This window comes from Lepidothrix coronata, unplaced genomic scaffold (genome assembly GCF_001604755.1).
Source record: "Lepidothrix coronata isolate B3197 unplaced genomic scaffold, Lepidothrix_coronata-1.0 Scaffold239, whole genome shotgun sequence".
Taxonomy (NCBI): Eukaryota; Metazoa; Chordata; class Aves; order Passeriformes; family Pipridae; genus Lepidothrix; species Lepidothrix coronata.
Window position 1 is genome coordinate 378,743 of NW_016690419.1, and position 26,045 is coordinate 404,787.

Consider the following 26,045-nt stretch of genomic DNA (forward strand, 5'->3'; position numbering starts at 1 on the left):
AGGAATGTTCTCCACAAATCCAATCCTCTTCGCTTCTTTCTTTGCTCTCTGATCTTCACCAAACTGTGCGACTCCTAAAGCATTTTTGCACAGGAGCTGAGCAAGCAAACCTCATGTCAGCTGACTCCAGAGAACTCCAGGCTCTCTGTGAGCTGTCTTGCTCCCCAGATGCTCAGTATGATCTACTTCAGTAACTGCATCCTTATTTCCTAAAACTTCACTCTACCTTTACTCCTCACTGTTCGAGTACAGTGGGCTGCTCCTGCTTTCTGTTGGCCACAGTGAAGAGAGCCCTGGGTGTGCTTTAATATCAGGTCTTAATAGAGTCAGTGGGAAAATCCTTATGACTTGCCAAAGGGAAGACATTGGGGTGCTGGTGCCCACCAGCACTCTGGGCTGTATTAGGCACAGCACAACCAGCAGGTCAAGGAAGGATTGCACAAGGCCCCTGCCAACCTCAACCATCCTGTCATTCCCTTCCAGGACTGATCAGCTTCCAAAAGAACCGTTCTTTTGTAAAAACTCACTGCCACAGCTGGAAACTCCAAAGTGAATCCACCTATTTTTAACTAACAGTCAAGTAACTGCAATCAAAACACTGCCCATCACCTTCTGTGAGGGGAAAATTCAGTTCAGATTTAAAGTCCGTGATGTGTGGATGTTGAGTGAGTACAACAGACCGTGATGGACTGCGAAAGCAGAGCAGACAAAAAATGTACCCAGAAAAGGTAAGAGAAAAAATTATGGAGTATTGAATTCTCTGGTTAGAGGACAAATCCTTGTCTTCTTAGATTTGATGGAAGGATTAAAACTGAATGAGGTTGTCAGGCTTGCAGTTGTTAAGTTCCTCACGAAAATTTATTTCACAATGTATAAAAAAAATATCCTAAGGTACACAATCTACCTGGAGCAAATTCCAGGCGCAGCAACACAATTTCAAAGCAATACAAAAGCCAAAGTACTATGACCTACTGCACTCTTGAAATCCTCTTCCTTCTATCGTGTCTAAGAATTTCAGTATTAAGTGTGCTGATCAAGTTTAAACCATAATACAACTCTGCCAATAGCTTAAAATAATTCTGACAAATATTTATTGTACTTTAAACGTGCCAAATGTAAAAATCAAGGCAGAAATCACAAATTTTGTTTAAAGTAGGTTTCATATCAAGTAACAAAATTAACAAGCTCAGTCCAGACATTTATTTATTTCCCTCAGGCTGCTAAATCATAAGACTGGCTCCCAAGGGAGCCTGGAATTGAAGAAAGGGGAGATGAAGGAATAAACCCATGGCTGAGAGAACAATAATGGAAAGAGAGAAACGACTTACATTTCCTGTACCTAATGAAAACTCAAATAGAGAATAAATATAACTTCACATCAACACAGACCTATTGATCAAACCAAAATATTGTTGAGCTGAGCTAAAGGAGTGTCTCAGAAACATGCTAGAACAGCACAGAAGCTCATAAAACTTCCAAGCAAAAGACAAATCCTTTTCTAAGAGAAGACAGTCTTGGGAAAAGAATGGCTTAGTAAATCACAGTCTTTGGATTTGGCTCACGCTGATGGCTTTTAGCTTCTTAGGTACCTCAAGTTCAAACATCATTAGGAAGTATTTATCCTGGGTGATTTTTCCCCCTCTCAGACAAGATTTTTGACTTTGAAGATGCTCAGAGCTTTAAATATTATTAGTGAATTTGATATTTATCAAACTTTATAAACTGATCCCCCAGTAACTAAAAGATCACTGAAAGTTTAGAACACCATCTTTAGCCATTACAGCTCAACTAAACCCCTTTCTTATTTTATTCAAGGCTGTAAAAGCATCCGGTGTATCCAGAAGCATCTAGATTTCAGACTTGCTACAGACACAGAACCAAATCCACAGGGATTCTCCACAGCGCTAAAAATCCTACTGGGAGGGGCATAACTTGAAATACGCTGCTGGCAACCTCTACAAACGAACTCGCAAAGTAATGTTTTTAAGTGTCTTGGAATCAAAACTTTCACAGACGTTTTCAAGCCCAGCTCCTGCATCATCGTTGAGAATTGCCATGGATACCAGCTCCAGAAATGCAATGCAGATGAAGAATGAAACGATCTTCAGTCTGTTATCAAATTCTGCCTAATCTTTAGAAGTGCAGATGTGCCGACAAAGCGATACCACGTCCATTTTTTGTTCTGGGCTTATCACTTACTCTTAAAGCACACTGTCTAGCAGTTCCACATTATAAATAATTCAAGGGAAGCCAAGTTTCTAAACCCTTGTATTTTGCGTTCAAAGTAGCTGAGTTAAAAAAACCCAGAGCTCGCTTTTTAATATTGCCAAGTCCTTACACAGAAATGCATCATTCTCATGTTCTCACAGTTCTCCTGGCAAAAAACAACATGCAGCATCCCTAGGTGTGCTAGGTATGTGCAGACAGTGTTACAGGAGCACTTTGAAATGTGTCCTATTCAATCAAACCTGAATAGTTTCAACTGTACTTTCAGCTTTCAACTATTTTACAATTTAATTTTATTTCTCATTTAAGAATTTTCCACGGGTATCTTAATGTTATGGAGTGATATAAATCTATCAATACAATCAGCTATTTTAAACCTCTATTGAAATCTGTTCCCCAATGGAAATTGCAACGGAATACACCCAAACTTACAAAGCACTACAATCCCTAAAAACTACCCCAGGTCTTGCAATAATACTCATGATTTTGGTTTTGAAGGATGTAGGTGAGCAAGAAACATTTTGGTAGTAACTCCTCCTGGGCAATAGGAGTGCAGTCATCCAAAACTAAAACTCATATCTGGCATTTTCCTGCAGAAAAACTAATGCTGAATAATGTCCTACAGAACCTAAAGTGGAAAAGAGAAAAGTACTCCCTTATTCCCACTGTCCCTTGTAGTACATTCTATTGAACAACAATAAACAAAACACGTAAGAATTTTATCTCTTAACAATGCTTTCTTTGCAGAATTCACATAGTTTTTTGTTAACCAGTGTGTGGGTGTATATATATATATATATGTATATTTTAATATCTATATCTGTGGGGTTTTTTCTGCCCTCAAATTTCAGCTCAAGCTATAAAGAGAACTGAAAAACAGAAGAAATAGTTCAATTACATGCAATTAAAATAGCAATAAAAAAAGCCCGCCTGTTTTGCAGGACTTGGATGACATATTTATCACTACACATAGTTTATATTTCTACTAGCATTCAGTGTGCAACTCCAAACATGTAATTATACACCACAACTATAATTTGCAGATGTCCTTACTTCATTGAGCACAAAGAAATTAATTGCCCTTTTCCTGAAAAGGATAAAAACTTTGGATATAGGTCTTTGAGCAACTCTCAGAATGTTAATAATGCTACCAATAAAATACAATATTACACAAAATGATACCAGTGGTAAATTTTTCATTTCCCACTAATAATAATCAGAAGACTGCCACTGCAATTAAGTAGTTTCATATGTCCAGCCATAGCCAGTGTCTTTCCAAAATAAACTAAACCTTCCAGAGAAGACTCTCAGATTAGCTCAGCTGGTTAGAGCACGGTGCTAATAACAAGGCTGTGAGATCAATCCCTGCGTGGGTCATCCACCCCACAGCTGCTCTTGATCCTTGTGGGTCCCTTCCAGCCCAGAATGTTCTGTGAAACCAGAAACAGTTCTTCACTCCTGACAGGAGTAACTACCAGAATACAGAACTATTTTTTGCAGTGGGTATTAGCGATATTCCAACTCCTCCTACAACGTAATACGAACTCTGCACACCTCAGAAACTGAATTCAGGGAGTGGCAGACTATGCAAAAATCTGCTGATGGGCAGATTCTGACATCTGAGGCTTTACTTGAAGCCTACCAGAACCCAGGATTTGCTTAATATTCAAAAAACGCAAATTAAAATGACCCTTCTCTGGCACCCCATACTTCAAACCAGCCCATTCCACCTCATTCACTCAGAGCTGAAGGTACCTCCGAGTCTGGCAGCAGTGTGGAACATCAACACCTTCATTTTGGGACTCTTGGAGGAGCTATCCCTCCAGAAGTCTCCCTTCCTTCTGGTTATTTCAGGCACTCAGCAATTGGCTCCCTTTCGGGTTTGCAAGGTCAAGTGCAAGGTTAGCCATCTCTCTTTGGCTGCAGTGGATCACTTGGAATAGTTCCCTGAGAAATCACAGATTCCAGGGCTTGCAGCAGTTCTGCACTGCCCCCCATTTCTTGAGTCCTTTAGACAACTCATCCACCTCCCAGATTCCCAGAACCACCTGGTCATGGTGGTCTCCCCTTTTCAGCAACATTACACAGTTCACCTTAATTTCACTTCCATGACCATAATGTCTGACCCTCCACCCAGTTAAATATGGCAAATCACATTACAGCCCTAAACTGGGGATATTTGATTCCATTTCTATTTCTGTATCACAAAGGACAAAGCAATTTTATCTTCTGTTACACCAGTGATGTTCCTAATTCTTCCATCTATCCTAATTCTTCATCATAATAAGTCCATCATACACCAAGTATTTAAGAAAATAACTATTCAGTGGGGGGATTTTTTTTTTGGGGGGGGGGGGGTTGAGCTATATCTAGCTACTAAAAACTGTACACAAGCTGTGAAACACTTATTATATATATTAATATCTACCTATAGAAGGAAGGCCAAACGACCTCTACGTGACAGTGGGACATAGTGAGTGACAGGTACCAATGGTTACATTTGGGCTTTTGCTATGGCCCAGGTTACAAATATGCTGATTGTTTGGTTCTCAAGGGATAATTTGGCAGTAATTAGTTGTTCTTTTCCTAAGATGTGTCATTTAGCTTTAGTTTCTGTTGCTGTCCTGAGAAACTAATGGTGACTCTGCACAAAGAACGAGATCAAGTGGGAAACACAACCAACCACCAGCAAGTGTTAAAAACCACTTCCCAGCTTCCATCCATACTGCATCCCAGGAGCTTCAGGTTTGGCCCCCAGACACAATTATTCAGTCATTATTTAGTCCTGATAGCACTCCATAACTTTTCTCTGTTATGCCAGAACTATTTAAGAATTAACAAATTTGACCCCCCTCTGCCCATCTCAGCAACAAGACTCGTGCCAGCAGGTGTTGTGGTCCATAGTCATGCTGAAGGTGTCACAAACTGCTGCTGTCTCTGCTCAGGATGTGAGAGGCTCTGGATCATCTCTGCTCTTTCTCCTGGAGGGGACCTGAACCCAAAGCTCCCGGTCTCGATGCTTCACAAGGAATCACTCAAGCACTCCTCCAGCTCATCCAGATCCTGCCCTGAGGGACTTCACTCTGCCTATCTATGACACTGGAGGCTCCAGGACCCCCCCAGGGGACAGACAAACAGATGAGGAGGCAGCACAAACTCCGTGCCTGCAATGCTGTTGGTGCTGCCGACCCCCTTTTCCCCTGGATTTAATCTTTGGGCCTCCATTCCCCTCTGGAAGAAGCGAATTACTGCCACACCCCTCCCAAGCACAGTGTAAAATCAATGCTTTGTGGAGCACAGCACTGCAGCACCAGGCTATGGAAAAACCTACCCAATGACAGCTCTTTTACACAAAGTGATTCTTTTTATTCCAAAATATAAGCTAATACTTTCTATGACCAGAAGTACCAGGATCTCCCGGCTAGGTTCTCAGCCTGCCAGCACAATTCCTCTCAGGAGGAATCATTATTCATGCCAGCTGGGGACATATTGACTTAAACAGCTCTGACAATTATTTTACCACTTCATACTGTGTAAGGAAATGCTTTCAAATACAGATTTGTGGTGGCAGGAAGGTTGTTAAATGAACGTTTTCCCTTTTGCCATTTTGCTGTAGTGAGCTGAGACTGCAGATGTAGCATTGCAAAGGAAAAAAAAAACAACAACCTTATGTAATATTTATTAGTTTGGTATTTTATACTTTCATCCTCACTTCTTTAAAGCTTTAGCTCTCTTCTTCTGGAAGCAGGTTATAAACACTGTCGCTTACACTGAGCAATAGAAAAGCACTGGAGATTAACCTTGCTTTATTCCAGGGACTTGTAAGTTCCCAAATAACTTGTTTCCCAGGAGCTGTGGACAGCAGCATAAACACGAGTAAGAGCAAGGATTTTTGAAAGGAGAAAAGTCTTTAGCAAGAAGTGAGAGCTGAACACACTGGGGAGAAAAATAAATATCATAGTACAGAACTCCAGTCAGAAATCTCCATTTCCATACAGCACAACACTTTCTTTTGGATAAATTGTTTCCCAAAGAATGAGTCTGGAGCAAGCAATATTGTGTCACTCCTGATATCTAGGCTCTGTATATGTGAATCTAGGTGAATGCTAGGTAAGCCAACTGAAAACCAACTAACAGCTAATAGGATAAAAGGTGGTTGGCAAACTACTATTTAGTTTCTGTTGTAAACTACAGTTTAATTTCCCGAACACTTTCCGGTATTTTCCTCCACACATATTTCTTTCCTGCTAATGCTTTGGACAAAGGAAATCTTATGGAAAGCCACAGCAGAAAGGGTTCTGAGAGCTGTGTAAAACTATTTTTGCAAACAAAGCTAAGAAAGTAAGTTACTCTGTCCCCCTCAAAATAACGATTAGATTTCTTTCAATGGGTAACTCTAATCACTTTGCAGTTTAGGATGGCAACCAAACATTTACAAGGACTTCACCCTGCCATTAAGATGCACACTTTGCCATCCCATGAAATTTTAAAAAATTGAAAGCCCACAGAAAAAAATACACCAAAACACACACAAAAAATCTCATTTCATATATGTTTCTTACACACACATCAGCATCAATAGCTAATTGTCTGAACATGCCTTGCACTGTCCAGACATAAAGATGGTAAGATGGAGGGGAAAATTCTTATTTGTAAAAGAACACGAAAGAAAAAACAATATCGGAGAGGAAGAATTCAATTAACATCTTAGCTCTTAATTCCCACAACAGAGCAACATACTGCTAAAGATCTGATTGAAGAATGACTGACTGCAATCCTGCCCCACTGCTGGGTCTGAGCAGGGGGTGGGAAGGACTGTTTCTTCATGAGCATCCTCCAGCAGAAGACTCACAGGCTTAACAAGACATCTGAGCCCAACACGCAGAGAGGTCTGAGGTTACTGCAGGTATGACAAGCCTGGAAGGTGCTGTCAATTCTCCAGGTTTATTTGTCTGCAAATCTGACTCTGCTAACCTCCACTTTCAGGCTGACTGAGTACAGTTAATGCTCTTGGCACCAAAATGTGGGAGTAAGACATTCACCTTTAGAGCTTATTGCTTAATTTGAGCATGGTCTTTTAATGTAGCAAGGTTAGAAACTTTATAACTAGACTTGGTTTTTATGTCAGATTACTGCAGTAAAATTTGCCTGGTCCCAATAATTAAGTTTTGTTCACCTCCCTTTTTCCAAAAACAAAGCACTGAGATGTGGAAGACAAATCCTGGCAGACAGATCTTCAATTACTACTGCGGCAGCAGAGTGCAGCATCTAAGGGTTCCCAGCCCTTACTCAGCACTGAGCTACTCTGCAATCCAGAGATAATACTGACAGTGCTCTGAGAACATCTAAAGGCAACACAGCATCTCCTCTTACGAAATTTACATTAATTAATTTTAGTGTGTTCTTAATTGGCCAAAGCAGAGGTGATTGTTGGGTGGATTCATCACCGATCCGTGCATAAACACACCTGTGGGAAATTCAATAAAACTGACATTTCCTGCAGACATAAGTCAGAAGCTGCAAATTCTTTAAATTTACTGCAGGATATAAAGGGGAGATCAGGTAGCGCTGATAAATCTTGAGGGCTGCCACAAAACCCCAGTCAGACGTCATGAGCTATAAACTTACAGAGAGGGCGACTCAGAATCATTCTTTCTGGTGTTAGTTGCACTGTCAGGAGTTATTTCTGCTGCAGAGTTTCACCTCCCTGCACACCCAGTGGAGCTCAGCATATCCTTGTGGGCAGGCAGCACCTCGGACAGAGCTTCCCGGGTATCCTGTGCAAGGCCGTGGCACGTTCCAACACAACGGTGACAGTCCTGAGGATGCCACAAGTCTCACCACAGCAAAAATCAGCATGTTTCTCAAACAAGAAGGAAGCACTGACTTGGTACCTGTAAAGTCCTGCTATGACTTGCTGTGATGCACAAAGTCAAATCATTCGCTCCACGCTTTGCAGCAGTTCTCACAGGATAACAGTTATTCCCCTTCACGTCCTTTTTGCCTTTTGAAACCACATTTTCCCATCCAACTTTATTTAAGAAAAAGGAGGAAATTAATTATATCTCAAGTAATTAGAAATCTAAAATCCTTTAATTCACTTCTCTCAGACACAGCTTTAGAATATATTAAGATGTTAGGTCTAATACTCTCCTCAGAAGCCTGAGAGACTAATTTATTTTGACGGAAGGCACACACGCCTCTGAAAGCAAATATAGCCATTAACTCCTTTAATCCCTCCCCATCACAAATGATCTATTTTGTTATTTAACTACTGAATCGTTAAAAAAAATCCTAAGACAGGTTCCAATACTGTCAAGCCCAGGGATGTGAGAGATGCAGACGAACGGCCTGCCTTGCCCTGATGTGCCCCTTACACCCTGGCAGGCAGCAAAAAACAGATATGTCTGTTTACAGAAATATTGTCTTTATGTGTTATTTCTTACTGTGTACTTACCGCTGGGGAACAAAAGAAAAAGCCATATTGAAATATGATGTCTTTATTTTTTAATTGTAAGAACACTAACTCACTTGACAAAACAAGTGGCAAATGCACAGATAATTTGATGCCGTGTTGCTGAAGTAAATTGCTATTGAATTCCAGCTTCAGCACCAAAAGCACGTTAATGTTGGATTCCAAAATTTGGATATGAGGAAAAGAAAACTGCCAGGTTTAAACAGAAGCCTTGGGCTGACAGAGACTGGGAAAAAACCTCCATCTAGAGCCAGACAAGGATCCATTGATGTCACAGGTTTGGAATGCCCTGCCCAAGCCCAGAGAAACCATGCCCTGACCTCAGCAAGCCAGTGCAGAAGACTTACTGTGTTTTATCCCTTTGTGTTACCTGTTTCCCCCATGGAAATCCCTAAAGATAAATAGGTTTTTCCCCATGAGGTAATTCCTAAGACCGCAAGAAGCGTGACTTGGATTTTGCCCTGACGTCATCTCTGTGAAAACCCCAAATTGTGTAAGTCACCTTTTTCCCTTATGTCATCCCCTAAAACCCCCTGTTTGTAATAAATTGTAATAGTTACAACCCCCAGTTGAATATGCAGATCCTAAATCCTTTAAATATGAACTTTGAGTCCAAAAAAGCTTTCCAGTTTCTACCTCAGCTGGAATTGTCATAGTTATCGACTTGCTACATGTTAACACACTGAACAAGCCGAATTTCTGATGGTGTCCCAAGAAGACACTGCCAAGGCCCAGTGCAGCACTTGGAGGAAGGCACAAACATCAGCTTTTACACTACAGTGTTTCACATCAGACCCACCCCCTGTGCATACTGGCTGTGTTAGATAGTTGGGCTACATCAAGTCAATAGTCACAATCTGTTCTCCTAATCTAGCAGATTAAAAATACGTCCTAGTTATTAATGGAGCATAATAGTATTTTTTTTTTGATACTCTAAGTGCTATCTGGCAGGACAGCCTGTAGTAGATAGCTTGAATTGTAGAAGATTACGTATATAAATACTAAATAATATAGAAATCTATGTGCAAATACACAGGCTGCAAAACAAATGGGAGTTGCACAGGTCAGGAAAAGTATTTTAGGGAGGAAATGTTGGTACATCAGTAAAGTTATTTATGTGACTGTAATATTCCCATACCCAAAGACTGAATCTCAAAGCAGCACTCACGGTGTGCTAAAATTGATCAAACCTCAGTAAACATTTATTTCACAAGTCACCTACAAAAAGCCTATAATGATTCTTTTTTTTCCTGGAGCTTTAATATGGAAGATTGGCAAGTGTTTAAATTAATTTTTTTTAAGGCGACACAGAGCAGATAAAGCAGCCTAAAGATGATGAAAATCTGAAGGCACGAGAGGACACTTTTAGAAGCCTGAAGATTAAGGGCTTGTTATGCTGCAGAGCAATTAACACACTTGAACTTAAGCAGGGGATAATTTCTTCCAGATGAGGAAGCAAGGTGGACAGAGGACTCGTGGTTAATAATTACCCTAATCTACTTTCACCATTCCAGCACTGAGGTTTTTAACCGAGTGGGATTTAGCAGCAAAGCAGGATAATTTGAGCCCGTGTGCAGAGGATGATGCTGGAGAGGTTTTCACTACATGCACTCAGCCAGGGATGTCTCCTTAAAGCTCTGAGTCCCCTTTCCATATGCAGCCTCCATCATCCCCTTAAGAGATTTGCTGGCACCCACCTGCATGGCAGGAACGCACCGGGCTCTGACATCATCTGGCAAAACCCTAGAGGATGGTTTTAAAATGTTACATCTAATCCACAACAACATCCAGTACTTGCTAGACACTACTAGGAGGTTACCTCAAAAAGACTGTAAACCTTGGACTGTTTCAAAAGCATTCAGAAGAGGGGGTGGGAGTTACTTACAGCAAAAATGGCAATAATGTTTTTGGGGTGCCAGCTTGAGGAGCTCCCTCATGACTAGTGAATGCCACGAGCAGAAGGACAGGATGCATGTAGGAAAGGTGGGATGTAAGAGGGTATATCCCCTTTTGGGACCCTGCATCATTCTCCATCCTGAAGGCAGCACACTACAGAGCAGGATTAGGGGAACGTTCTTTGTACCCTGAGTTTCCATATCACATTATACATCATATTATATTATATTACCTGATTAACACAAACAGCATTGCTGCAGCACAGTAACCACCAGAGACATCGTCCTGGCAGCAGCTTGAAGCAGCAACTTGGGAAATGTTTGCAGTCTGTTGTGACAGGTTGAGTGGTGAAACAGTCACCTTGGCATTACCTGTGATGCTGTTAAAGACTCAAAACACACCCTAAAACCATCATAAAGACCTGTATTGGCATTCAAAGGGAAAAAATAACACCCTAAGAGATAAGTACTCGTGTATGCCACGAGCAGTGCAATCCCATGACAGATGTAGCAGCAATCCCCTCGGGTACACTGACTGTAGAAAAGGTCTGCCAAAAGCCACACAGGGCTGCTGAAAAATAATTTGTCACAGCTGGTCATAGCTGGGGGAGGGATGTCAGATTAGAAAATTCATGCTGTGTTAAGAGAAAATGGGAAGAAATTTAAAATTACCAGAGTGAACAAATGGCATCCTCCCAAAAGATTTTAAGTAACATCTGAAAATAATCCAAATACAAATATTTGACAGAAAAGAGGGTGATTTTCAGAAAATAAATCATAGAGTCATTTAAGGTTGGAAAAAGCCTCCTAAGATCAATGAGTCCAAACATTACCTAACACTGCCAATTCCACTACCAAACCATGTCCCCAAGTGCCACATCTATGCAACTTTTAAAGCCCTCTAGGGATGGTGACTCCACTACTTCCCTGGGCAGTGCTTGACAACCCTTTCAGTGAAGAAATTTTTCCTAAACCTCCCCTGGCACAGCCTGAGCCCATTTCCTCTTGCCCTATTGCTTGTTACCTGGCACATGGCAGTGACCCCTCCTCACTACAACCTCCTTTCAGGCAGTTGTAGAGTGAGAAGGTCTCCTCTGAGCCTCCTTTGCTCCAGGCTGAGGCCCCCCAAGGTCTGCCCCCAAGCTGCTTCTCATCAGACTTATGCTCCAGACCTTTCCCCAGTTCCACTGCCCTTCCCTGGACTCGCTCCAGCACCTCAGTGTCCTTCTTGCCAATGGAAGGGCCCAGAACTGGACACAGGACTTGAGGTGTGGCCTCACCAGTGCTGAGTACAGAGGGACAATCACTGCCCTGGGCCTTGCTGGACACACTGTTTGCTGAGGATGGTTAGTTTGAAGGTTTGCTACTTAAATGCCAGCAGTAACATCCTTCCCCTTCTCCCAGGGCCACACAGCTCTAATCAGGGGCTGACACACAACTCAGGGACTTGGCCTTTGCAGATACATTGCAAATGGAACCCACACATCTTAGTGAAGCAACAAAGAGGGAACTCAGCAAATGAGATAAACTACAGTAATAAAAAATTCATTTTCCTACTTTTATGTCTTTTGAGAGATAAAAAATATTCAGGAAAACTTAGACACGTTATTTTTGATGGATTATGTACACTGCACTTTCTACTTTTATGTCTACATATAAAAAAGCCTGTAGCTAACCAGAATTCCATATGTGAAGTACAAGAAACTGTAATACCCAAATATTCATATACATATGTACATAACTGAAAAACCCACCAGAATCAAACCTCTAGACAATACACTGTATGCACATCTTCTTCCTGTGAGCTGCCTTACTATTATTCCTACCAGCATTTACACCTTGATATTTAATATCCACAGGAACTGACAAGCTTTGCAAAGTCTTTGGGCTCTGCACAGTTATCTGTCATAAAAACCAGCTTGAAAATACCTGACATACTAATAATGAGAAGGATCCCCATACTTAAATGTGTGAAATCCAGAAAAAAAAATGCAGAAGGCCACTAAGGATAACCATATAGGGAACAGGATCAACTCTAAACAAGCTACTTATGTGAAGGCTTTCTGATGCTTCGTACTGCTGGTCCTCCTTTAGTTGCTAAAGAGATGTTTTTAACATAAGAATGTTAGAGGTAGTATTATATGAAAATAAAATAGGAAACAGATAGGAAATTAGGATTAAAAATGGTCTGGAAATGCAGATCTTGTACCTCTGGTAAAGGAATGAAGCAAGAGGTGGAAAATACAAAGGTCACGCTCTCTAAAAGAGTAGAGAAGCCTAATCAGCAGAACCATATCAGAGATTTTCAGAGATAAGGACTCCTCAATTAGGTTTTGTTTTTCTGTGAAGTTGTGCAGGAGGACAGAGGCTGCCTTCCTCCCTCTCACCAAAAATCAAATAACAGGATGCATTTACGACAGTCAAAAAACGCAGCACCTGGCTGGTGACTCATGTAATGAGAATATACCCAGCTGAGAGAAAAACCTCCTCTGAGAAAACACCATGGCTTGAAATGCATACACAGACCTCTACATAGATCAAGTCCCCACAGTAACTTAAAATACGCAAGAAGGTGAAAAACTGGGCAATGTATAAAAACCTGCAGGTCACTAACTCGAGCATGTGTCCTGCAATGGAAAAAATTCATTAGGATATTGTGCCTGACAAATGCAGATTTCTAACTAAAGGGATGAGAATCCATCAAAATAAGTCTGGCAGAAGCAGCCTTTTAAAATAGTGTGGAGGTTGTACCTTACGCTTCATTTTGGTGATGTATTGCACTGAAAACATAACCTTAAGAAAATACTGGAGCAATTAAAAATCTATATCTTAAAAATCTGTTGTGCCGGCGGCTTATTTGTGGACTAGTTTTAATTAATTTTAAAGAAGATTCACTCACTTTCAATTAAATTTTAGACAACTGTAAGGAATAGTATATGGCAAAACTTAATAAATTATTCTTCACAAATATACAGATAACTGGCTTTATTTTTAGTTTGTTTAATTGTTCTTTATGGTTTACCCTTGGAGAGCGGGGCAAATTTCTCAAGACGACCAAAAGAAACTTTACGTCCTCCAGTAAATAAGCAGTTCTGAGACACAGTCTTGTTACCATAAAAGGATGTTTGGGGTTTTGTTTGTCTGTTTAGGAAGCTCCTCAATGTAATCTTCAAACAAGCATGTAATGAAATAAGACATTATGAGAACTTAATATACCAATTTTATAGAAGTGGGAAGAAATATGTAGACAAGTGCCAAATTGAACCCTGCAGTCAACTTCCACATGCTTAGTAAAACACCACAAACTATGTTAAGGCCTCTAAACTGCTTATAAAAAAACCCCAGATGATATTTCACTTAAGAAAATGGACTTTTTAAGTCAAAAAACTTTTTGCAGGCAAAATCTCCATGTGTAAACAGCCTGAGACTTGTAACCCAGACTTAAAGTGAGCTGCAGCAAAAAGGGAGGCAAACCAAAACTGGAACTGCACACAATGTAAACTGAGACTTCAACAGCGTGTTATTAATTTTCTCAATGGCTTCTCTGTAGTGCTTAATACCAATACATTAACCTTCACTTCATTCCTCAGAGGTGTTCTTTTAATCTCAGTTTGCTGACAAGAAATTAAAGCACAGAAATATTAAATCCAGCAGCATAAAAACAAAACAAACAAACAAAAAAAAAAACCACAGCAAAAAACCATAAATAAATAAGCAAAACACCAAGCAAACGAAAAAGCCACTGCTTATTTGAGGACCCAAATACAGATGCTTAAACACTGATTTTCATTTTTGACCTCTTGGAGGTGTAATCTTCTTATGGCAGTCATGGCTAGCACATTTTTGGACGTATTTGTGTAGTAAATACAAGCATGTTCCTACAGAAATGTTTGATGCCCTTCTTTTGTAATTAAAAATTCTCTTTGCTTTCATGCTTAGGCACCATCACTGCAGACACTGAGTTCTTGCTGCAGGCATTCACACACTGTCACCAAAGCCAGGATTGTCCCTAACACACACTGTAACAAAGAGCCAAAGATCCATGCTGCACACAAGGAGCACGCCATATGTACACTGACTTCAGTGCTACACTTCCAATTAGTTTGCAAAACTCCTGATGAAACTAAGAATTCACTTTTAAAATAAAATCAATTAACAAAATGTCATTGCCAAATATAACTTACACCAAAGGGTTTAGTCTTTTGTACTACTTCATAAAGACTCTTTGTGGGGCTAAGCTGTGCAAGGAGCTCCTATTAAAAGATCAGAATGTTCAAGGCACTGTCTCTGAATTTTCAACCAAACTCTGTCATAGAATTTTTTGGGTACAAGTGATACAGGTTTAAAAACACCTAGAAAATAAAGGGGCTGGGAGGGGCAGAAACAATTCATTTGGGGCTACTGAAGGAGGATCTGTCACGGCCTAAAAGGAAGAGTTAGGATTACCTGTCCCGAGAGAACATTTTGGAGACACAGCACATCTTATTGACAAATAACAAACCCTAAATTCAGAATGTAAGCACAGAAATTGATACGGCTGCCAAAGACAACAGCAGAGATGGCAACACCTGAACCATCATTTCTGCCCGAGTAAATGTACTCTTCCTAAAGCTAATCCGAGCAGAATCCAGCATGCTGAAAAAACTCCCATCACCTGTGTAAACAAGGCTTAAATGCCCTCACCTGGCACCAGGAGTTAAAACTGACCCAACAGAAATGTTTGGAGGTTTCAGTTCTTCAGGCCAAAAACCTTCTGCTGGCACTCCCTGGACGTGCAGACATTCCTTGGCAAATGAATCCTCAGTGTTGGACTTACTATAACATCTAGACCACCCAGGAGAAAGAAGCTCAAAAAATTGGGCCTGTTGTTATACCATCCATCCTCCACAGCTCTGGTGTTCTCTGGGTTTTTTAAATTTACAGAGCTCGTTGAGCTAATCTCGTTCTATTTGGGGCAGGTTAGAATCAGACCCTGAGACATTGCTGCTTATTTCCAAGCCCCTCCACTACTTACAGAGCAACCCCAAGTGTGAAAACATCCTTATGAATTTCATCCTTCATAAAGGAATACATTCTCTGCATACAAATAATTACAGCACTTGACACAAAACTCCCATCAAGACGAGAAGGTCACCTCCCCGTTGAGGGCTACTAGACGTGAACATCTGTCACTTAAACAAATGTCACCGAGTAGATGAACCTGAAGGCTTCACTTATCCACAGAGAATGGGGAAAAAAAAGTTGCATTTTCGGGTTTATGGGGTGACATCTGTTTGAGTGACAGATGCCTGTGCCACAGGAGTACTGAACACGGTGTTTTCATGAGACAGTAATCACCTCCAAAGGACTTTACCCGGCACAAAAAACGAAGCGTTCTTTCTTTCATGATAAGCTCTTCTCATACTTTAAAAATCCCGTTTATCAGGGATTGAAGCTGCAAAATTTAAGAGCTGCATATGTGAAAGTAAGGCAGCCTTAAAGCCTTTAGAGACACTGCAGTTATTTGTGCCTGAGCCTAAATCCTGGTGTTTAGATCTCATTATCTCGGTTTGACCGCGGGACTGCAAACAAGCCATGCAAATTTGTAAAACATTCAGCGTAATTTGTATTAGAATTAAACACTACTTTGGGTGTGTACAGTTTTGGGATATTTATTTTTACTGCTGAATGCTACACTAATCTGCAACTGAATTGATCATTGTATTGAATTAGCTATTATTTGATGATTATCTCGAGCAGAACAGAACAACCCCAACCAGCAGGGAGTCTTTATCTAAAACCAAAGGCAAACAGATTAAAACTGTGAAAACACAGCTCTATAATTTATTAATTAATACTTTCGGGGTTGTTTCATCAGAACTTAAGTATACGTTGAGGAGCCTGTTCATTATTGATAGAATGCTGTAAACCCTGTAAAATGCTCTATTGAGGATTTTGTTCTTCAGTAAATTATCTGGGCTGCTTGGAAAAGAGTTTACAACAACCTGTGACATGTAAGTAAATTTTGTTTTCTTTTACAAAAACAATCACTTCAATAAAAGCCAAAGCCTGAGAAGAAAGATCAGAAGATTTGGCTAAACACAAACTAAAGCTCTGAAGGACAGTTGAGTGAAATCCAGGTTCTCCCTTACGAGATACAGCAGAGCTATTAATGACTTTTCCATCAGATAGAGTGTTCATTTTCTGCCAGAAGACTCAAAGATCTACCAGATAACCCAAACCATAACATTTTATCTTCTTTCTATTGATCTGAAATGCCTACAAAAAGAATAAAGCATTTGATTTTAAAACAATTTAGCAAAACATTGTAAAGTAACTCCCTGTCTCCCAACACTGTCCAGTCTGGGCCTCCTTTGTGAGTGGAAAAATGCTGCTGCCATCAGACAACTCCCTCATCTCTCTTAGTTATATGACAGATACATCCAATGGATTACATGCAAGGGAGCTGCAGAGCTGGATATGTTACTGGAAAAATTGTTTGTCCAGATCAGAAGTGGGTTACCTGGGACTGAGGGGGAAAACGTGCCTCAGGAGGAAAGCAGAGCTCACTACAAAGCTGTTTTAGTAGCTGTTTTGCAGCTCCAAGTACACATTTATATTTTGAAAACATCAAAATACATCATTCCCACCCCAAACAGGCTCCTCAATGCCATGTTTTTTTAAAAAAAAGTCATTCAGAGAAAGAGGAAAAGGTGAAATTTCACACCTCTCTGGTTTCCGGGCAAAAAAAAAGCAATCACACACATTTGTCCAACACAATTTATGAATTTTCCTCAGCTCTTTAAGTTCACAGAAACCAATGGGACTTACCACACCTTGTGAAGCTCATCCCCAGGAATGCTGACTGTTTTTACAATGGCTCCCTGGACACCCCGGGGCCAACCCACCCTTTGGTCCCATGCAAAAAAGGATCGTTCCTTACGTGCTTACGAGTCAAGTCTTGTTTTTTTTAAGATAAATTTAGCACATTTATTCTTAATTTCTAAACCATTTTTTAAAGCTTTAAGATAAAAATGTTTAGATGGGGAAAAAAAACGCTTCAGGCTTATCAGTGTATATTTCTGTGCAATCACACAGATTTTTTGTGATAGATATTCAAAATGTGAAAACTAACAGAAGTCAACCTTCAGATAAAGGCTGTGTCCTCTGGTTGACCAAAAATAGCTATAGAACTTTCTAATTTCTTTTTCAATTATTTTACAGTATATATAATATTTTTTTTAAATATGCATAACTCAACTATGCAAATATTATCCCTGCACTATGACATTTGGTATATTCAGCAGAGAGGACTAGTTCCTTAAGTCAACAGACAAAAGTTGTGGTCCTGTTTCACTAATCTTTACAAAAACATGACATGAACAGTTTACTTTCCCAGGCACCTATGACAAAACAAGAATACTTAAAATAATGAATAAAAAGGTTTCTTTTCATCTTCTTTTTCCCCACAGATAACAGAAACCAGAAACAGCCCAGAATTTTTGATAGCCATTAATTGTGTTCACACCTACTTTTTCTTTTTTTAAATTTCCTGTTCAAGGTCAAGGATAAATCCATGAGCTGTGTTCAGATCTCCTGCATCCAGGTTAAGTCACTAATCCCCAGGAATCAAAGCCAACATCCTCACTGAAGCACAGAGCAGCCTCATGTGGCCAAAAGCCCCAGGGGGCTGTTTAAATATCAGTGTTCTTTCATTCTGGGCCATCACAACACAGCCCCCACACGGATCTGTTATTTTAAAAACTGGTAGCAGAAGAACAATATTGGAATAAAACCTGACCCTGTGCCTTAATGACCAACTCCAGCATTTTAACCCAAACACCAAATAATAAAGCATAATAAAGACCTGCAAAGTTCAGTAGCATCTTACCATGAAATCAGCATTACAAGTATTATACAAGTATTATAGCATTACAAGTAACATTAATACTTTTCCTAATCCCAAACTTTCAACCATCACTTTATAGACTAAGCTAAAAGAAATTTGATTATCTATGTAGCCCTGAAAAACTCAGATCTTCAGAATGAAAGGCAAGTATTTCATTATAAATACTTTATTGCAAAAATGTAGGATGAACTTCCACTAACTTCTCTGCTTCTCAGTCAAATTAGTTCAAATGACCATAATTAGAAGAGTTATATGTTAAATATGTTGTTGTTGAAAATTACTGGAATAATAATTTTCCCCTAAAATTCCTCTGCCCTTATTGTTTTCACATAATTTCAAATTTGTCTTAGTTTTGCATGTCTCACACTCTCTCTCAAGTACGGTGATACTAAAGTAACAACTTATACTTTAAGTATTTTAAATTACTAGTGTATAAAAATGAATTAAGGCAATCAGCTTTACTACTATAAAAAGAAACCCGAATTCAAGGCGAAATAAATTCAATTAAATTCAGACTGAACTAATGGCTGCATTTCACGCTAATGATTTTATTTCTTCATCCTGGCTAAATACAGCTCAAACCCTGCACCTCACAAAAATAAATGTAACAGATCAAAACTTCATAAGTGAAATTTAAAGACGTTTTACCGAAGTGCGTCAATACAACCTAAAATAGTCGGGTCACAGCTGCACGGTGCCAGGGAGCATCCTGTCTCCACCATCTGCTGCCAGGCTGCATCCCAGGGAATGCTCTAAGCACAGAGACCAAGAAGATTGTCCTGGCTGGACCCACCAAACGCAACTTGAGGTCTTTGCCTTCCTCTAACCTTCCATGTCCTTCTGTCTCGGCCAAGGACCAACTTCACACAATGACACGCGTTGCCTGGCTCACCTGGCAGGCAGCTGTGGGGTTCTTTTCGTTAAAATCAGAGGGAAATTAATGCTTTTCCCTTCTGAAAAGGTTATGTTTTATCATTTCTCCGCTTCCTTTCGACCTCCCATTTTTGTTTTGATGTGGGAATTACGTGGAGTTCAAGTCTACACTCTTTCATATCTTGTTTGCATACAAAGCTCAGCCTGGGGAAAGTCACTGCTTGGTACATGGGAGAAGATCCTCTGATATAACTATTGTTCTATATTTCTTACTAAAACCACCCAAAATTACACATTAACTCTCAAAGTAGCCAGTAGCAACAAACGAGTAGTATGTCACAGAAATGAAACACCTAAGAGGAGTTGGAATACCAGACATCTGGTGATTATTCTCATTACTGAACATCTTAACAGCTTGTTAATTACACTCACAATTTTCAGAACAACTTCTCAGTCATTGAGGTGACTCTGCCATCTAGAATGTTTGTTTGCCTCTTCTCATGGACACCCATAGGTTGTAACAAAGCATCAGGAGTCGGGAACAGTCCAGACCCTCTCACTAGATGGTGTCCATTAAATACTCTGCAGAGCTTCTTCCAAATGCACTGCTTGGTACCAGCTTCACACAATGACACACGTTACCTGGCTCACCTGGCAGGCAGCTGTGGGGTTCTTTCCTCTCACTAGATGGTGTCCATTAAATACTCTGCAGAGTTTCTTCCAAATGCACTGCTTGGTACCAGCTTCACACAATGACACACGTTACCTGGCTCACCTGGCAGGCAGCTGTGGGGTTCTTTTCATTAAAATCAGAGGGAAATTAATACTTTTCCCTTCTGAAAAGGTTATGTTTTATTATTTCCCCGCTTCCTTTTGACCTCCCATTTTTGTTTTGAGGTGGGAATTATGTAGAGTTTGAGCCTACATCCTTTCATGTCTTCTTTGCATACAAAGCTCAGCCTGGGGAAAGTCACTGCTTGGTACTGGGTTTAGTCCTGTACAGAACAAACTGATGTGGTGACCTCTCTCCTAATCTTTTAGTTTTGCACGTCCAACTCATTGGCACACTGAACCATCAAAGTCCCTCCCAGCTTATAAAGAGCCACTTAGGAGCTGTGAGGACAGGCTCACATTCAGAAAGATTTCCAATAAATATACAACAAAAGCAGACCTACTTCGTCCAAGTGTGGACGAAGCTATTTTAAAGCTATTTTTCTTCCATGTTTCAGCAGTGACTTTTCTCCAGCCAAAGGGATATTAAAACCAAAAGTGGCCATTTCAAACCTTAGAGGAGCTTGAACGTCTGTAAGGAATAAATATATCGCCACATACTTCACTAGTAATTTGTTCTCTTTACCCAATCCTTGAAAACTTACAGCTGGCAACAGTAAAAATTGGGATATGAATGACTTTATGGGAAAAAAAACCACTTCTCAAGAGTTTTTTTATTAATTATCTTGCTGAGAAACTATTACACTAATGCAGAACTGACCTAAGAGTTCCAGGAGTTACCAGGTCAACCATCTAAATCATAAACTGTAACAAAATTTAGGAAAATAAGGTGGTATTTACTGAGGCAGTAGTGTTAAAAATCAGCAATGGCATTAGGAGAAAACCAATAAAAAACTGGTGAACTAAACTGACAGCATATTAATGTTTTGAATATTAAAACTGTTTCTGCTACAAAGAGAGAAAGAAACATTCCTACCCAGCACATCACTACAAATGGAAAAGGGATGGGAGAATTTTCTGTGGGACAAGTGATATGATATGAAAAAAACATAAGGACAAAAGAGACAATAATTTTTCATTTGAAATAAGACTTTTTTTTTCCATTCTTCCTGCCACTGCTCCATCAGCTTTTGGATATGGCTTGTAAGAGCCCACTGAAAAGCCTCACAAGGTTCAGCCTGCCCTTTTATTGAGAAAGCTCCTACTCATTGTGAAGAAATACAAGACAACTGCTTTTCTTATTACCAAGCATCTTGGTAAAGCCAAGCTCGACAGTTTTGGGGTTTTTTTTTGTTTGGTTTGGGGTTTTTTTCGGGGGGAGGGGTGTTATGCTTACTATGGATTTTTGTAGTCGGATGTTGAGCTTCTAGTTCTTAAATCTACCCATGGCAGAGTTATGACTTCAGCACAAAACCTGGGATTTAACCCTCGATTTGGCTCTCAATATGAGCACTGGGATTATCCAGCACCCCAAAGCCACACCACTGAGGTGCTACAACAGGCGTACACTTACACAGCACAAACTGTGACATTTAACACACACCAGCAGAGAAACAAAGGTCAAAACTCACTTCTAAAGCTCTGAGCTCATAATGATGATGCTACAAAACTGACCACGGCTTGGTCCACAACATCCAACCCACCAGGGTAAAACACCAGAGGGATTAGGGCTGAGGGAAGACGAAGACGGGGAAAGAGAGACACGAGCGGCTGCTTCATAACCATCCTCCACAGAAGTCTCGAGAGGATTTCAAGCAAATTACAGACCCCTTTAATCCCAGCTCCCCTCCTGACTGCTTGAGTGACCACCATAAAGGATAAGAACACATTTGTGAGGTGTCTGCTGTCACAGGACCTGAGTACGGAGCAGGTGCTTCCAGCCCCCCTGACACTCAGTGGTAAATGGCACAAACCTCTTATTTCTGTGTCTCTTGATGCTCCCATGTACATGGGCAAGGATTTGACCCTAAACAAATAAAAAAAAGTGAATGCTGTAGTACACACCAATAAAAGTCAACTCCCCTGCAAAAAAAAAAAAAAAAAAAAAAAGGAAAAAAACCCCAGAAATCCCCAAAACCAAAAGCTCTCCTCATTAATGAAACAAGAGGGAAAAAAGCAAGTATCAAGAGTCTGGCCAGCCACTTGTACAAAACAATTTTGCTTAATGTATTTCGAGTCACTTTTGGGTAGAAATAGCCAAGAAGCGCTGCAGGGAGAGCCAAGAGATGAGATTAATGAGGTCATTGCCTACCAGAGAACTCCTGGCAGGAACTGGGGCTGAGGTTCCTGGCAGGAGAACTCAAGACCCGCCAGAAGCTGCAGGAAGCAGATGAATCAGATCCTCACACAAATGTCCAAGCAGGGGGAAAAAAAATGGAAAACAGAAAAACCCCGCAACGTGAGAGCCACCCTGCTTGTGTGACTGACCACATTAAACTGAATTTTAATAGCCAGTGCCACAGGACATGTTAGTTCTGGTTTTTTAGAGCAGCTTTGAAGAGCATCATCTGTTTCCCAAAAATGCAGAGCCCAGCTCCTCAATGGAGCTCAGCAGCACCAGAGCACAAATCACTCTGCAGAGAGGCAGTATCCATCCCCAAGATGAAGTGGCTGGTAACAGGAGGAGGCTTGGGGGAAGATAAGACTCGCCTAACACCGAACAAAACAGCACAAAAAGGACACAAAACAAATGCACGTGGGAAGTTATTACGAGTTAAAAAAATTATCTTGGCGACAAAAATAGTAGGCTTTCTTCCATGGTGACAAAAATAACACACTTTCTGCCACAGTGGAGCACAGTGCAGTGGTCCTCTGAGTTTGCTAGTCTTATATTTGATAGCCTTACCTAGACATTCCTAATGCCAACCCTTCTTACAACATCAAAACCTAATCAATCTGATTATGTGATTAAGGAAAATACCACATTTTCTAGCAAAAACAAAAAAAAATTTGGCTTTTTCTACTATTGCATACGTGTCACAAACCTTGTCTAATTCCTTGAAAAAGCAAGAAAATTAATGTAGAGAAACACAGTATTTCCCTGATTACTCTGAATAAAAAGGAACAATCCTCCAGGACATGAAGAAAACTAAGTATTGCATCTGTGAAGGTATTACTGGCACATATTCAGAATATGAGGCACTGACTGACCATGCAGAATGGACAAAACTAAATTATGTCCACATAAAACTGGAATTTTAGGTCTTCAGACTTAAAAAAAAAATAATAATCTTAGAATAAAAGGTGTATTTCATGACACAAAATTACAGTCATTAGGTGAGTTACCCTACTATAAAATAATTTTAATATAATATGTTTAGCTCCTTGAAATTGTCTTTGTAGATAGTCCCCTAGTAAAATATTTTTTGCAATAAAGTAATTTACCAAGAGCCAAATTGCCTTGCTCCTATTAGAGTTCCTCCTGTACCTATTTTATTTTTGCCTTGACAATGTATTTTAAAGGCAGTAAAGCAGAAAGCAGTAAAAAGAAGCAATAATGAAGGAAGAGACACACAAAGTGATCCTTAATGGATTGTCAGCTCATGAAGGCAATTCACAAGCCGGAGTAAAATGAGTTCTATGCACAAAAGAAATCAATACTCATTGTAGCATCCTTCCTGCTACAGTGCAATTTATCAGCTAAGCAGAACTCTGTCACATCTCATAGGTCTCAGAGAAGTTCTCTGCTCTCCGGAGCGATATTTGCTCTCCGTGGGTTTCACCCCAGCTGAATTGGATCCACCCAGAGCACCCATGTAACAGAAAACCAGGTACACAGCCAAGATACCCGAAGCTTGCGTGGCACAGGATGTTTTAAGGACAGGTGGTAAAAATGGGAATTTTTTAAGGAAACGCTTCCTTAAAAACTGATAAATAAAACTTGAGTCCATCCACATACTCACGATTCTGAATCCAAACGTTTTGAAAGTTGGGAAGAGCAGCAATGATTTTGCCACGGGGCAGAACTCATAACAACACTAGTCGTACAACCTGGAAATAAGTAAGTACCTAAATTCCTAAACTTTGTCCTGGCTTATTCGCAAGCCCAATTTATTTAAGGTGAACACTTTCACACTCGGTTCAGAGTCACACAGCCCTGCAAGCCTGTTACTGTGGCTGGAATAAATAAGACCACAGAACTGCGAGACACACAAAGGTCACAAACTCACCATTTACCTAATGGAGCATATTTCTGCATTTCAGATGATCTGAAGTCTTTTAATGAAACATAATGGCATCAGGGGAGGAAAACCTCCCCATTAAAGAAGTGCTCCCATCAACTCGGCGCTGTAAGAAGCCCCCTCAGTGCCCCGGTCGGCTCTGACAGGGTGTAAGGGTTGCAAATAACTACCAGTGACACAAACCAGGATTGAGAGGGCAGAAATCTTCTCCTAGAGAGCAGTGATAATGAATCACCTGCCCCTCCACGGGATCAGGCTGGAGGATGCTTGGAAATTGTGGATAAGTGTTTTGAGATTGGTTATGAAATGCTTGGAGGTCAATCTGGAAGTTTTCAATTGATAAATCGAAATCCCGCCCCTGGGAAGTTGCAGAGCATCTCCTCTCCCTCCTTCCCCTTCCTGCAGACTGTCTGGACAGGATTTGAGATGCCTTTGGCATGGGGGCAATAGTTACACTGTCTCTTTTGCTGGCAGCATAACAGGGAAAACTTGCATGAAGGGGAAAAAGTAGAACTGAAACGGAAATGGGAACAGACCATTCTGCTTCCAAAGTCTCCTGCGTGCACCCAAAGCATCCTGGATACTCAACAGACATTAAAACATGGACAGGAATGACAAGACCAGCTCAATTCCTTCCTAACGTAACATTTACCATTCCCTCTGAAAAATCTTGAAGGTAATCACTCAAACCCACAGTCATTTCATGCTTCCAAATACCAGCTATAAAATTCCAGAGCTGAAAACTCCAACCTTTTTTTTTAAATACCAGCTATAAAATTCCAGAGCTGAAAACTCCCACCTTTATGATAAATACCCATTATAAACAGTGTAACAATAACACACTTTTGATTTTGTATTGTCATTGGTACACAGGAAATTCCAGACACTAAAAAACAAGCCTCTCAGATGTGATTTTAGGAAAAAAATCTGATGAAACTTTTCATCTCCTCCTTTTTATTAGCATCAACAGTATCAAACCCATAAAGCAGAAGTGAGGAGTAAAAGTGAAGCTACATGTTTTAAAGGCTCCCCCTTGACCAAACAGGCATCTTCAAGGACAGATCAGTTTTTCTCCTGATATCTTGCCTCCTTTTCTCAAAAAAAAAAAGGGGAGATTTTGGTCAGAAGACTTAAGAAACTGCTACAATAAACAGAGCAAATTGGGGAAAAATAAATAATCGTGGGAAATTGCTGCCAGCTCTGGTAATCTTGGACATTTCTTTGCAATGGAAATACTGAGAGAAAACTATTAGCTCACGCAGGGAAGGGACTACACTGGTCTCATCAGCCAACACTGGTCAAATACCAACAAAGAAGTCTACCACTAAATTTTCTGTTGAGCTTCTACCAGGGAAAGAGCCTTGGAATACCCCACGTTAATGCCAGGAAGGCCACAGAAATTAAATTATATGAGAAAGTGAAAGCAAGAGCAAGAGAAAGAGGAGCAAGGGCATATGAAAGATACTGCCTCCTAAAATTAGGAGGAAAATTCTTGAATAAAATTATGAACATACTTAAGAATTTTTTTTTCTTAAGAAGCTTCTATATAAAAATACAGCAGACTGACATCTTTTCCTAAATTATCAACATTTAGCATCAACTTCGATATGCACAAAATCCTGGAGGGTTTGTTTGGCAAAATAATTAAATCTAATACACACAAACCTAATAATTTAGTGGAGGGGGGGAGAAGAAAACCAGGACTAACTGTATCAAAAGTTGCTAGTATCTGCTGAGTTGTGCTGGAGAAAGCAAGCTGTGAGAACACCTAGAGA

General features: G+C 40.2%; 1 protein-coding gene across 1 annotated transcript in view; it reads right to left on the reverse strand.

Moving 5' to 3' along the window:
• Positions 1–26,045, reverse strand: part of ZNF804A (zinc finger protein 804A) — a 152,556-nt gene that overhangs the window by 97,570 nt on the left and 28,941 nt on the right. The gene's annotated exons all lie outside the window — the stretch shown is intronic.